Source organism: Alligator sinensis, unplaced genomic scaffold (genome assembly GCF_000455745.1).
Source record: "Alligator sinensis unplaced genomic scaffold, ASM45574v1 scaffold262_1, whole genome shotgun sequence".
Taxonomy (NCBI): Eukaryota; Metazoa; Chordata; order Crocodylia; family Alligatoridae; genus Alligator; species Alligator sinensis.
Genome location: NW_005841904.1, coordinates 697,116 through 708,880, shown reverse-complemented (window position 1 = coordinate 708,880; position 11,765 = coordinate 697,116).

The window sequence follows — 11,765 nt, the reverse complement described above, 5'->3', positions numbered from 1 at the left end:
CACCCCTCCACCTGCAGTCCACTGGCAGCTGGCCCAGAGGGGCAGATGCCTCTACTGGCTTTGCAGTCCCCATCCGCATCTGGCAGGTGCACAGCAGGTCACAGCCAGGCAGCAGCCCTCACTGCCAGACTGCTGCAGTGAGTAGAGGGTGCAGGGAACTCTTAGGTCTTCTTCAACAGTCGAGCTGGCACAAGGGGTAGTGTCCCCAGGTACCAATTGGCTGAGCCCCAGAAGCTCCTGAGAGCTAGCAGCCCTGAGCTACTTGCCAGGGTGGCTTTTTATACTGCTGGGGCCAGGACAGCACAAGTGCTGACCCCGGGCTCTAGCTCCCCCTGGCTGAAGATCCGGGAAGAGCTAGGCAGGGTTATTTTGCCCCTAGTGGTACAGTTTGCTCCACAACAAAGTGCATGTCTGAACACATGCACCGAGGCAAAAAGCCCCAGCTCAAATTTGCACCGCTTGTATTTGAGCTGCTGCAAATGCACGTGCTTGCATGTGTGAACATGCCCTTGTTGTTTTGACTGTTGGATCAATTATTTCTGTCAGGAATTTGGTGTTCCAATTCATTGTTGTCTTGATATTTAATGTTATAGTCAGTTGTCAGTTCCAAAAATCCTTTTTAAATACGCAAACTGGAATATAGATTTTCTAGCTTTTTTGGTATCTAACCACTGAGACTGTGTAAGTATAAGAGAATGCACTATCAATAAGTTTTCCTTTGGTTTTTGATTGCAATGAAACAGACAAGACTTCCAAAGAATTGGTACAGAAACTCTTCCCATTGGATGGTTTTCAAGAAAGAATCACTATGCTCTGACTATATCAAGATATGATTCAAACACTTTTTCATTCTAAACCCCTATGCATCAGCACCACATTAAAAATTATTTGATTTCCTACTAGTGGAACCTTCTAGTTGTAGTGTAGCCTCCTGTCTTCATGTTTTTCTCCATCAGTCTCTGGTTCTGATCATGGAGAGGATCTGGGAATATCACTTAAACTGAAGGAAAGGTTCCCATGAGGAAAAGATTATTTTTTTAACATATATCTTTTTATTGTGAGTTTCCTTCACTTGTTTTAAAACTCATTCCAAAGGAGAAATTATGCATATCTTGAGTTCGTTGTAGGTGACTTCTGTCTGTGATTAAATGTGAGTCATAAAAGGCATGGACTGTTAAATGTTTTGAATTAAAATAAATCTTTGTTTTGTAGTATTAATATCATTTGCCCAGAAGATTGCTATGATTGGTTATAGAAGTTTTTTTGAAGTATCAGAGGGTTGATAGATCATTGTAAAAATGAGAAAACATGCAAATTACCAGGCAGTGTTTTTCTAGATGAAGCAGCATTTATTTCTAGAGGAAGCCAAGAAATCCAAATCTATCCAATCCTATATCACTATTAAATTCTGTGAAGGAACATTTTCTCAGAGATGAATTTCCTTAATTTTAAAGATTTTGTATAACAACAAACTGGTCAAGTCCTGTTTATTTACTCATTATGTAGCAAACTTCAGTTATGGACTGTCATTCCTCCTCTCTCTCAGCTCCCCAACTCTACCAGCTGGTCACTAACTCTTTTTTCTGTAACACAAAAGTTTATTTTTATAAAACAAATAATAAATAGCAAGTCAAGAAACCTACATGAACTTCATTACAGATAAGTAAATTTCATTTCCCCCAGTATCTCTGAGTACTGTTTTGGAGGTACAACATCTTTATCTGTCTCAGGATAAAATAATTTAATTCTCTTCTTCTCAGGCGAGGCCTCAAGTTACAGTTTCCCATCTCAAAGTGTGGTGGGCTTGCTGGCAGTAGCCTGGCACACCAGCTTTGGAAAAGTTTGAAATGATTGGTGGAGTATTTCCCTTTCCCCCACCAATTGGGTGAAAGCAGGGAAAAGGCTAGCCCCACCTCTTCTGTGGGGTGAGGCGAAGAGCTGGACTTGAGAGGGGAGTAACACCCCCCTCTCTCTGATTGGTCCATTTCCAACCCAGGGACAGAGCCCTTGAAGGGAATAAAAGAGCAGCATGCCCAGCACACAAGTGGCTGCATTGAGGGATGGAGAAGAGGACAAGGAAGAGCTGGTAGAACTGGCCAGCACGGCAAAGCTGTTGCCCTGGAAGAGCCCAAAGACTACTTATTGGACCGGGAGCAGCAAGCAGCTGCGTCCCCCCAACCCCATCATGAGGGAGTGTGGCGTCAGTGCACAGCCAGTGCACGGAGGGTCTGGAAGTGGACCAAGATCCCAGCTTGGGTCTCCAGCCCCCTAAAAAAGGCAGGGTGAGCGGTGCACGGCTGGTGCATGGAGGGCCCAGGAGTGGACTGAGACCCTGGCACTGCACCGGGTGGCTCAGGTCTCCAACCCCTAGCACAAGGCAGGATCAACAGTGCATGGACCAGTGTACAGGGCCAGAGTCTGGGAGAGCCCCAAAGCAGTTGAGGCCCCTGCCAAGGGGAGAGACACCTCACCAGACCCTTGGAGGAGTCATGAGTTGCCTTGGAAGGGGATTCCCACAGGGGAGGAGGGCTTTTCCCCTGTGATGAGTAGTTGGGATATTTAAGTTAGTTAAAGGGACAGCTGGGGTATCCGGGGCTCCCCACTCCCCTCCTCATCTAGGGCCTCTCCTTCTCCTGGGGCATTGCTATTGTTTATTTATTCCCTCCTGGGCCCTGCGCCTCATATTTTGTGAACCCTGTGCCTCATATTTTGTAGGATCATATTTCATTAGAGTAAAAGATTACATGATGTTTACTGAGACCTATGCTTCCCAGATTCAAAGTATTTGCATAGCATTTTGTGTGTGTGTGTGTGTGTGTGTGTGTGTGTGTGTGTGTGTGTGTGTGTATATATATATATATATATATATATTTTGCACATAGATCATATGTCTTTTATATATAGATGTGTGTCATTTTTAACTCTTCCTACATATTAATACATTTGTACATAGTTAAGTCCTAAGACGTGTCCCGGCTTTATAGGGGAAGGAGGAAACTATATGTAGTAGACATTTTCACCCCACAGCACACCTGCCCTGCTAACATTCCCTTCAGTTGGAGAAGGGAGTACATAATTGGGTACTACCCAGGCTACACAAGGTAATCCATAACCTTGATTATATTAGGCCCTGAAGTAGGCCTAAAAAGACCTACTTAGGTTCAGTATCTGAAGTTTTGCCCTGAAAGGCTAGAGACAAACATTCAAAAAGCCTGAGCCTGAATTGATTCAATCTTTGAAAGTTTCATAGATTTCATAGATTTCATAGACATTAGGGCTGGAAGGGAGTTAATGGCGGTGAATCTCCAGTGGCGAGACGATCCTAAAATCCTTTGGGCTTTTCATAGATTTCATAGACGTTAGGACTGGAAGGGACCTCGGAAGACCGAGTCCAGCCCCCTGCCCCAGGGGGAGGAAGTCAGCTGGGGTCATAGGATCCCAGAAAGAAAAACATTCAGGTTTCTCTTGAAGGAGTTCAAAGTAGGTGCTTGAACCACCTCCAATCGCAGGCTATTCCAGACATTGGGGGCTCATTGGGGACAGTAAAGAAATTCTTCCTTATGTTCAGCCTGAAACAGTCTTGCAGTAGTTTATAACTGTTCGACCTCATAATTCCTTGGGGCGCTCTGGTGAACAAACTCTCCCCCAGATACTGGTGGTCACCCCTGATAAACTTATATGTGGCCATCAGATCACCCCTGATCCTACACTTTTTCAGGCTAAAGAGCCCCATAGCTTTCAGCCTGTCATCATAAAGTTTGTTTTTCTGACCTCTGATCATGCGCGGGGCTCTTCTCTGGACTCTCTTAAGCTTCTCCACATCCTTTTTGAATTGTAGGGCCCAAACCTGGATGCAGTACTCCAGCTGCGGCCTCACCAAGGCCGAGTACAAGGAGAGAATGATGTCCTGGGATTTGCTTGAGAAGGATCTATGGCTGCAAGCCAGCATTTTGCTTGCTTTACTAGCCACAGAATCACATTGAAGGCTCACATTCATCTTGTGGTCAATGATGCCCCCCAAGTCTCTTTCTTTCATAGTGCTAGCCAGTGTAGCACTGCCAAGCCTATAAGGATGATGCAGGTTTTTCCTCCCAAGGTGGAGAACCTTGCATTTTTTGGTGATAAACACCATCAGGTACTTGTCTGCCCATTTCCTGAGCCTGCCAAGGTCAGCCTGGATTGCCCTCCTGTCCTCAGGTGTGGATGCTTTACCCCACAGTTTGGTATCATTGGCAAACTTGGCCAGTCCACTTCTGACTCCAACGTCCACATCATTAATGAAGATGTTGAACAATATGGGTCCGAGGACAGAGCCTTGGGGGACCCCACTGGTCACAGGGCACCATGACGATTGACTTCTGTCAATTACCACCCTCTAGGTCCAACCACGGAGCCAATTTCCCAGCCAGCGGATCATGGTGGACCCAAGGCCACAATTGGCCAGTTTTGCCAAGAGGTGATCATGGGATACCAGATCAAAGACTTTTTTTGAAGTCATGATATATGACATCAATCTCTTCTCCCTTGTCCAGGTGATAGGTCACCTGGTCGTAGAAGAAAATGAGATTGATCAAGCAAGACCTACCCGCAACAAACCCATGCTGGCTATCCCTCAGGATGTTGGCATCAGCCAGTCCATTAAGGATGGCCTCTTTAATAAACTTTTCTAAAACCTTCCCTGGGATAGAGATCAGGCTGATGGGCCTGTAGTTTGCTGGATCCACTTTCCTCCCTTTCTTGAAGATAGGCAACATATTGGCCTTCTTCCAATCTTCGGGCACTTCACCAGAGTGCCAGAAGTTCTCAAAAATCCATGCCAGGGGCTGGGTTTTGATGCTCGCCAGCTCCTTGAGTACCCTGGGGTATAAATTGTCGGGACCAGCTGACTTGAAGGTATCCAGCCTCTCAAGGTGTTCCTTCATGAGGTCAGCATTGATGGAAGACAGGGGATCTTCCTCACCCGGACCTCCCTGTCCCCTAGTGGGCATGGGAATCCCATGGGACTGATGAAAGACCAACACAAAGTACCCATTTAATAGGTTGGCTTTTTCTTGGGTGTCAGTTGTCAGATGTTCCTTCTGGTTTAGCAGGGGTCCAGTGTTGCCCTTATTTTTCCTCCGGCTCCCCACGTATCTGAAAAAGGACTTTTTATTATCCTTGATACTCGAAGCTAGTTGGAGTTCAGTTGCAGCCTTGGCTTTCCTGGTTTGCTGCCTGCAGGACTGGACCAGTGCAGAATATTCCTCCTTGGAGGTGAATCCCACCCTCCATCCTTTGTAGGCATTTCTTTTTAGCCTCAGGAGGTCTGCTAGATCCCTGGAGAGCCAGGGGGGCTGCTGTGCTCTCTTGCTGCCTTAGATCAAGTTAGTCTAACCTGGCTAGGCTGAGCTGGTTTGTAACTGGACAGACATTCTCTCTGGACTGAGAAATTCAGGCACATGCTTGCAGTGGCTCAGGCTAGAAGCTGGGGTGGGGGGTGCTAGAGCAGCCCTCCCTTCCCTTGCAAAGTACTGAGCTGGGGGGGACGTGGCCAGGCCCCAGCAGGACCTCTGCTGAGGGAGGTCTGCCTGCACTATCCCAGGCTTTTCCCCACTGGCTGCGCAACAGGCCGGGGGGCTCTGAGGCAAAGGGTGTACAGTGCATGCATCTGTTGATGATACGGAGCTTTTCAATCTCCCTCTCTGCTTCTTTATACTGTCTGCAACGAACTGACCAGCAAACAAGCCAGCAAAACAAGAGCCTCTCTCCATTAGTTCAAACTCTTCTTAAACAGCTTACCAGCTGACCTGTTGATTAGCTCCAAAATGCCCTAAGCGGTGACTGTTCTGTCTGCCTGTCCCAGTGAAACTGGAGATACACACAGACACCTCTTGGCGTTAGCTAACATATCACATGCCTAGGGTCCATGGAGCTGGGGTCCGTGCTGGGGGAGATGGGAGAGAAGGAGGGAGGGAGGCAGGGATTCCTCCTTGAGCAGTGAGGGGGAGGTAGAGCAGGGGGAAGCCAGGAAGACCCTGCTGTGCCTGAACTCTCTGCCAGAGCTCCAGCTAGGGAGCAGAGGGGAGGGGCCAGCCCTGCTGTGGAGCAGAGAGCCCCAGCCAGCCCAGAGAGCATGCTAGGATGCAGGGGGAGTCTGGCTTAATTTAAACCAGGAAGAGGTCTGGGACATTCATTGCATAAACCAGTTTGACCCAAATCAATTAAGTCTGATACTACATTCAACCACGTGCATCTCAAACCAATTTTAACCATTTTCAAACTGGTTTATGTGCACTAAACATCTGTTCTGTTACAGGTTTAAACCAGTTTCTGATTTCTTAAACTGGTTTATGTGCAATGTGTGTCCCTAGCCAAAGAGGTAGGATCAGCTGGATCCAGTGACTAGGGAACCTTCTTAATGCAAAACATTGCTTATTTAGAATCAAAGCATTTAAGAGAAAAAGACCTTAAAATAATAAAGTGCCTACAAGCATATGTGCCTTCCCTAAGACCTACCATCCCACAGAATCTTGGGAAGACTGGCTACCTCAAGACACTCCCACAGGATGTGTTGTTGTGTCTGTGACAGAGTATTTCTTCCACATGTAGGTTAACCACAAATCAGCTATTTCTTCCTCCAGAAAGTCTTCCCCCCACACTTTTTTTCTCTAGGTTTTCCAGCCTTAGCAAAACAACTATGTAACTTAGATCATAGCCCAGCTACTAGCATAGGTATAGTCTTGTAGTTGCCCCAAAGTTTTCTTGAAGGTTGCTTATCTAGAATCTTTGTATAGCCTTCCAGTTTGTTTCTATAGAGAGAGGGGGAAGGACACTTAAACTAAACCAGTATATTCATATAGGAAACCCAGATAACCTCTGGTAGTTATACAATGGATATCTCTATTAACAAGGTCACATTCATAAAATTGTTACAGATCAGTATTCCCAGATTATTTCAGAAGTTCTAGTCCTGCCACAAATATAATCTAACGTCTGCACAAGCATAATAGTTTTGTATGGTTTGAATGAGTAAACTTAGTTTGCACAGGTAACTTGAAGTAGTTCAGAGGTCAGGAATCTATCACACTATCTGTTAAAAAATGTGGCATGAATGATTGTGCATCTGTTGTGGACTGCCTGTATTTCAAATGAATAACATAAATGGAAAGATGAGAAATAAAATAATGGAAAAACAGTTAGTTTATACTTGTGCAAAACAAATAAATAAATTAAATCATTTAATACATTTTAATCTTGGTTCTTCATATAAACATAGATGTAACTGTTATGAGATGAAGTCTAGGGTCCATTAAATTGACTTTTCCTTGTTTATGGCCACATATAGACATTCAGGGGGTTTATACATGTGCTCCAGGAGTAGGCTGTTTAATTAGAGTGGCTCTGAGAATCATTACAATTAAAGAACCTGGAGAGTCTCATGTATCAGCATCCCCGCACTTCAAAATGGCAGCGGGGGTGCTTTATCTAAAGCTCATTGAATGAGTTTTATATAAAATGCCCCACCTCCATTTTGAAGTGCAGGGATGCTGATACATGTATGGGCACCTTCAGTTTCTCCTACCAGAATTGTTGTTCCCCTTGCAAAAATGGCTGATCCAGGAAAAAAAATAATCTGGGAACAACCACGATTATATAACTCCTAGGTGAGTTACTCATTTAAGAGTGAATATCTGTACCTGTTGTGTTCTGACAAAAGCCACAGCACAGTCCTCCAGCATCCCAGGACACTTTTAATTTCCCACCTCCACCCTCAAAGACAGTTTGTTGCTTGGCCTGGACTCTTTGGGCCCCTTCACAGTCTCCACATTGGCTGACCCAAACTGCCTCCTAGGCTGTCTCCCTGCAGCACAATAAAGGCTTCACAGTGCACTGTTGCTGTCTTTTGCTAGGCAGACTGAAGTAGCATGCAGAACAGCACTGTAAGCTCCCTGCTCTTCTAGGGCTCAGCACTTGAAAGCAGAGCCGGAGGTAAGCAGGGCTCGTGGTGGGAGGGGAGTAGCACAGCTGCAGAGAGGCAGCTGAGAGGAGCTGAGAAGGGTGCCGCACTGCCCAGCTCCTACTTGGCTCAGTCCCCCAGGGAGCCACACAACTGGAGCTGCTCTGACACCACTGGGGTCAACCCAAATGGAACGTGCAGTCCCTGCCCCAACCTGGGCAGGACCCATGGCCCCAGCCTCCACTCAGATGGAGCCCCTGGCTTCATGTGCAAGCTGCCTAGCAAGAATGCAGGCAGCTGGGTTTGGGGGCACTGATACCTCCCCTTGTGGGGTGTGCCCAATGGTGGAGGCCCTTGAATACCAGATTAGGGAACTCCAGGCAATGGTCAGGGGCTGCGCTCCATTAGAGACATGGAGCAGGAACTGGACTCTTACTTTTAGGCTTTCCACCTGATAACTGATGACAGCATGGCGGAACCAAGGAACCACCATGAAGTCAAGCCTGGGGTTGCCTGGACGACGATTGTCTCCAAGCCAAAGAGGTACAGCACCAGGGTTACCACTCCCCTGGAGCTGCACAACCACTTTGCACCTCTCACATCAACTGAGCCAGCCATTCTGCTGGCTCCAGCATGTGAGGGTGGAGGGCCACCAGCACCTGTGCCTAGAAGAAGACACAGAGTTATTGTGGTGGGTGACTTTCTCCTTAGGGGGACCAAGAAAGCGATCTGTTGCCCTGACCCCCTAGCCCATGAGGTCTGCTGCCTGCCTGGAGCTCATGTCTGGGATGTGATAGAGAGGATCACCAAACTCATCCAGCCCTCCGACCACCGTCCCATGCTACTCATCCATCTGGGCATGAATGATATGGTCTCGAGCAGTCTGGGCTGGGTAAGGCATGACAACAGGGCTCTGGGGGCTGGGCTCAGGGATCTGGGGGCACAGATAGTTTTATTTAGATCCTCCCAGTCACAGGACATGGGCTTTGGAGGAAAAAGTGTATCGGTGAGGTGAATAGAAGACTCCAGTGATGGTGCCATCACGAGGGGTTTGGCTTCCTTGACCATGGTCCGCACTTAAGAGAGAACAGACTGTTGGGAAGGGATGGCCTCCACCTCACCTGGAGAGGGAAGTAGCTCTTCTCGGCCAGAATAGCTGACCTTCTTGACAGGGCTTTAAACTAAGACCGCTGTGGGGATGGGCGGTCTATTAACAGTTCAGCCCAGGTCATGTCAGCTGCATTACTAATAACCTGGGCAGCCCAAGGGAACCCGCTCTGACAACAGCCCCAGGAAAGGTCCCGCTTCACCCCATAGGGAAGCATTGGACTTCTCATGGCAGACAACTGCCTGTACATGAATGCCAGGAGCTTGGCAAACAAGCAAGAGGAACTGGCCCTTCTCCTATGTGAAAATGACTATGACCTTGTAGGGATAACAGAGATCTGGTGGGACTCTGCCTTTGATTGGTCTGTTGCTTTAGAGGGTTACACATTGTATAGGAGAGACTGTGTTGGGAAGAGGGGTGGTGGTGTTGCTCTCTATGTCAAGGACCAGTTCACTTCCCTGCAAATTGAGTTTTCTAACCAGGAAGGGTGTCTTGAGACCCTCTGGGTCAAAATATGGGGAGAACATGGGGAGGGTGACATACTTGTAGGAGTCTACTATAGACCTCCCCACCAAGAGGAAGAACTAGACTGGGAATTCAATAGGGAACTGGTTGAGGCCACATGCTTGCAATGCATGAATATCATGGGGAACTTCAATTTCCCTGACATTTGTTGGGTTGAGTGCATAGCCAAATCTGACAAGTCATGTAACTTTCTCGCTTGCATTGATGACCTCTACCTAATGCACGAGGTCTATGGGTTGACTAGGGAAGAGGTATTGCTTTTTCTGGTCCTGGCCAAAGGGGAGGATCTGATGAGTAATGTGAGGATTGAGGGGAAGCTTGGTGACAGCAACCATGAATTGGTCACCTTCTCAGTTCACAAAAGGTCAGGCAAATCCCTCAGTAAAACAGAAATCTTTAACTTTTGGGAAGGCTGACTTTTCCAAACTCAGAGATTTGGTCAGTCAGGCAATTAGAGGCCATACCCCCCTAGAAAAAGGAGTACATGAGGAATGGTCATCTCTCAAAAACATAATCCTTGAAGCACAGGGGGAAGCCATTCCATCTCGCAAGAAATGTAGTCAACAGGCAAGGAAGCCCCTTTGGCTGAACAAGGAACTGTTGGACCTCATTAAACTCAAAAGAGAAGCCTACACCAGTTGAAAAAATGGGAAGCATCACCAAAGAGGACTACTCAGCACTTACCTGCACCTGTAGAGAGTGATCCAGAAAAGCCAAGGCACAAACCAAACTCAGGCTAGTTGCAGGAATCAAAGACAACAAAAAGTCCTTCTTAAGATACGTGGGAAGTCAGAAAAAGATTGCACTGAGTCCCTGTGAGATCTAAATGGGCAACTGACATCTGATGCCCAAGAAAGGGCCTATCTCCTAAATGACTTTTTTGCATCAGGTTTTCACCCTCCCAAGGGGATCACTCTGTCAGAAAGGACACAAACCATCCTGGGAGCAGGTGATGGGCCCAAAATTGATGTGGATCAGGTGAAGGAACACTTTGAGAAAGCAGACATTCACAAGCTCATAGGTCCAGATGGAAGACCCGAGAGTCTTGAAGGAGCTGGCAGAAATCATTGGCAAAGATATTTGAAAATTCGTGGTGCTCAGGCAAGGTCCCAGAAGACTGAAAAAGAGTTAACATGGTCCCTATCTTCAAGAAAGGGATGACAGATGACCCAGGGAATTATTGACCAACCTGTCTGACGTCCATCCCCGGAAAAATCCTGGAGAAAATTGTCAAGGGATCCATCAACATCAGACTAATGGAAGGCAAGTGTCTGAATACCAGCCAACATGGCTTTGTGACTGGTAGGTCTTGCCTGATCAACCTCATCTTCTTCTATGACCAGGTAACACATGCCTTGGAAAAGGGAGATGACATGGATGTCATATATCTAGATTTCAAGAAAGCCTTTGACGTAGTTCCCTATGATGTCCTCATGGTTACACTGGGGAACTGTGGCCTTGATCATCTTACAGTCCAATGGCTAGGTAACTGCGTATGGGGTCGGACCCAAAGAGTACTTGTTGATGGAAGCAAGTCAGTGTGGTTCAGGGGAACCAGCGGAGTCCCTCAGGGCTTGGTACTTGGGCCAGTTCTCTTTAACATCTTCATTAACATTCTGGATTCAGGAGTCCGATGTGAACTGGCAAAGTTCATGGATGACACCAAATTATGGGGGAGGGTGGTCACACCACAGGACAGGATGGGGATACAGGCCAACTTGGACATGCTTTCAAGGTGGGCTGACCAAAACCTGAAGGCCTTCAATGTAGAGAAGTGTAAGGTGCTGCACCTTGGTAGGAAGAACCTTCAATATACTTACAAGCTCAGTAGTGCTATGCTCGCTAGCACCATGACTGAAAGACTTGGGGGTCTTGATTGGCCACAAGATGAATGTGAGCCACCAATGCTATGCTGTGGCTGGCAAAGCAAACCAAACTCTGGCATGCATTCATCGATGTATCTCAAGCAAAACCAGGGATGTCATCCTCCCATTTTACTTGGCCTTGGTGAAACTGCAGCTGGAGTACAGCATCCAATTTTGGGCACCCCACTTCAAGAGGGAAGTGAAAAAGCTTGACAGAGTCCAGAGGAGAGCCACTCATATGATCCAAGGCTTGGAGGGCAGGCCATATGAGGAGAGGCTGAGGGACTTAGCACTCTTCAGTCTGGAAAAAAGAAGGCTTGGGGGCACTTGG